Here is a 4,160-nt window from a genome sequence, read left to right as displayed (position 1 = left end):
TTCTCTTTCAGCTCCCCAAAACAGGAACGCTTCCCTCTAATTTCTACAGTGGGGGCAGCATGTAGTCTCCTTGTGGGCCTAGATGAGCTCTGAGCTGGGCTTTGATGAGCTCTGAGCTGGGCCTTGATAACTGTCAGCAGTGTAGCCCAGACAATAGGTTGCTAGGCGACAGCATGTCAGACAGGCAGGTATCTCACCACTGTGTGAGTGAGTGGGGTAGTGTCAGCACCCAGGAGAAAGCCTGGCTCTGGCAACTCTCTTTCTCGCGCTGAAAATTGGTTGCGGAGACGAAAAAGAGCTGTTGACTATGTAGAGACGAAACACAAACCTCCTCCGGTACTGGCATATAAGTCTTTATCTCTCTCTGTCGTTCAGACTGTATATGTTTGTCCTCTATTCTGCTAACAGTGTAAGTTTTAAAATAATGTTTCCAACAATGGACACCATAAGGATACTGCAGTTATGAAAGAACAAAGGAGTGATTACTCAGTAGAGGCAAGGCACTTTAAAACTGGTAGACTGTAAGTTCTTCCTCGGACAAGGTTGTTATATCAAGTATATGAATATTTGTTGACCCTCTATAACAGAGTCATTTTAGAAAATAAATGCCCTGTGTTGTGCATCTTTGTAAAAGTAACTTTGAATGTCATTTTTTTTTCAGGTGCAACACATTACATCAGGAAACTAGAGGAGTAATCCCTTCAGAGAAACACAAAAAGGCAGAACTGATCATGCTCATCACACAGTCCTCACAGAATGAACCTATTGGGTGATATCCACAATGTCTTTGATGTAAACTGAAATGGAAAATACTATAGCATGTACTTGTGAACTCTGTATCAGTATCTCAGCCCAGTATAATTTAGTTGTCTGGTAGCTCTTGCACACGGGCTGGGGGTTGGTCAGTAAGATCATTTAGCACCTGAAACACCCTTTTCCTATAGTAATAATCATTATGCTTAATTCTGCATATCTAAGCATAACTCTTGAGCTGTCTGGATCCTCCTAACTGGTGTTTTAAAAAATAAAAATAAAAAATAAAAGAATGCTTATCTGCAACTGCTAAAACTGGGGTAAAAGATTTTAAGGAATGTGAGTCTTATTCAGTACATTTAGTAATTGCGTGCTGTCCTTAAGTCTACCAACCTACCCAGCAGGCATGCCAGCTAAGATAGTTAGACAAGCTAGCTACTCTAACTTCATTGACAGCCTGAAGTGGCTTCTTGGTAGCTAGTTATGAGTTTGGAAAAGTGGAAACCTTTCTGGGCTAGCTAAAGCCAACTTCATAAAATAACTAGATGTTTTTTTGACACTATCTGAAGGGGTACGTGACCCTGTGGCCCCTATGGGCATGATGCCTCTGCTTGCAAATCATGATCCTAATTGCTTGGAAGCCCAAGATACACCTCCCAAGATTTTTGCTGGCTTGACATCTCCTAGACATTTTCATTGGATATTGACACAAATCCACTCACATCTTTATTCACTCCCATCCTAATCCAATATTTTATGTGAATCCAGACCACACACAGGTCTCCCAACAAAATGTGTGATTGAATTAATACTTATATAATCCTATTTCTGGTATTTCCTGAGTAATGTGGTAATATGATATATTGTTTGGTACTCTGAAGAATTCATCACAATTAGTAGTCTAACTGCCTGCTACCAGGCAATACGCAGTGCTTGTTTCAATGAATCCCAAAGAAAAAAGTCATGAATAGGTAATGATTATGTAATCACCATGTTTGCATAGAATCCATAGATGTAATACCATGGTAATTGCAGGCTGTGTAACCAAAATAAAAAAATACTGTTCCATAGGTTACACTTTGCATGGACCTGAATGGATCAGCTTATCTATAGGGACAGCAGCAGTAACCTGCTAAGCAAGAGCTCAAAATATATTTAAATCATGACCCATAGCCCGAGGCTACTTCAAAACGTGTTTGATACAAAGACAGGTTCTCCAGAGTCTTAAGGTAAAACTCAAGTGTTTAACTGTGTTTAGATCCACCACCCTTACAAAGGCAGCCTTAGCCGATCAGTGTGGGAGGGCTCTGAGTCGATTAACCATCCTGATTTTAATGCCTTCTTATTTGGATACGCCAATGTCAGTATAGCCTTTCAACATTCTTCAGGATAAATCCTTAAAAAGAAGCCTTGATAAATTTTAAGGAGGCAGACATTTTGATAGTTTTCCCATTGAGGTCTTAAAATTTAATCCAAGTAACACTCTCAGTAGCCGATGTGAACGAAACCTTTAAACAGGTCAACATTCACAAAGCCGCTGGGCTAGACGGATTACCAGGACGTGTACTCAAAACATGCGCGGACCAACTGTCAAGTGTCTTCACTGACATTTTCAACCTCTCCCTGACCAAGTCTGTAATACCTACGTTTCAAGCAGACCACCATAGTCCCTGTGCCCAAGGAAGTGAAGGTAACCTGCCTGTGTCTACATCACCAACGAACTATCATTGTCCAAACATACCAAGACAGTCGTGAAGACGGCACGACAAAACCTTTTCACCCTCAGGAGACTGAAAAGATTTGGCATGATCCTCAAAAGGTTCTACAGCTGCACCATCGAGAGCATCCTGACTGGTTGAATCACCGCCTGGTATGGCAACTGCCCGGCATCTGACCGTAAGGCACTAGTGTGAATGGGGGTAGTGCAAACGGCCCAGTATATCACTGGGGCCAACCTTCCTGCCATCCAGGACCTATATAATAGGCGGTGTCAGAGGAAAGCCCATAAAATTGTCAGAGACTCCAGTCACCCAAGTTATAGACTGTTGTCTTTGCTACCGCAAGTCTAGGACCAAAAGGCTCCTCAACAGCTTCCACCCCCAAGCCATTAGACTGCTGAACAATTCATAAAAATCGCCACTGGACAATTTACATTGACGACAACCGCCCCCCCCCCCCCCCCCCCCAAAAAAAGCCTACCTGTGTTTTTGTCCAGTGCTTCTGCCTTTCTCTAGTTCCTGTTTTCTAGTTTCCAAGTTTTGACCATTTTGCCTGCCCTGACCGTGCCTACCAATCTGTACCTTGTCACACTACCCTGGATTACTGACCTCTGCCTGCCCTGACCCTGCCTAACGTTCTGTACCTTTCAGACTCTGCTCTGGATTACTGACCTCTGCCTGCCCTTGACCTGCCGTTTGCCTGCCCCACTGTTTTTGTAATAAACTTTTGTTACTTCAAAACTGTCTGCATCTGGGTCTTCTCCTGTACCTTGATAGTTTCACAAGATCAACTCCCAATAAACTGAGCCATTACAGGTATTTAGGAGAACAAAAATGATAAACGTTCCTTGACTAACTGCTATTCAATTCCTCATTGATTAATAGATTAGTATGTATAGGGCTCTGATGGTGTTTGGGCAGCATCTGAATATCACTCCAATGCATTAATGAACTAAAGGGGAAAGAAAATCTAATCTCAGTTTCCATTTATGGAGAAATTGCAGGACTTTCACAACACAACATTTGTTACATCAAACTGAATAAGGATGCAGACTTCAAAATGGGAGACATCACATCATATACCGTAGTTATATAGTAGTTTATAATGGGAGACAGATGAAGTAGTTAAATAGTAGTTTATAATGGGAGACAACATCATATACATAGTTATATAGTATTATATAATTGTAGACATCACATCATATACAGTAGTTATATAGTAGTTTACAATGGGAGACATTATATACAGTAGTTACGTAGTAGTTTATAATGGGAGAAATCATATACAGTATTTATATAGCAGTTTATAATGGGAGCCATCATTAGGTATATACATCAAGTACTGGGTCGAAACCCCCTTTGCCGCCAGAACAGCCTGAATTATTTGGGGCATTCTACAAGGTGTCGGAAATGTTCCACAAGGATGTTGGTCTATGCTGATGCGATGGCATCATGCAGTTGCTGCAGATTGGACGGCGGTACATTCATGCTGCGAACAGCCCATTCCATCTAATCCAAAATATGCTCTAATGGGCTGAGGTCTGGGGACTGCACAGTCCACTCAAGTAAACGGAACTTTCTGTCATTTTCCAGGCAATGTTTTTCCAATCCTCAATTGTCCAGTTTTGGTGATCATGTGCCCACGAGACGCTTCTGCTTGTTTTTAGCTGATATGAGTGGAACCCAGCG

The sequence above is a fragment of the Salvelinus sp. IW2-2015 genome, linkage group LG6.2 (genome assembly GCF_002910315.2).
Source record: "Salvelinus sp. IW2-2015 linkage group LG6.2, ASM291031v2, whole genome shotgun sequence".
Classification (NCBI taxonomy): Eukaryota; Metazoa; Chordata; class Actinopteri; order Salmoniformes; family Salmonidae; genus Salvelinus; species Salvelinus sp. IW2-2015.
This window is presented reverse-complemented; position numbering follows the sequence as displayed.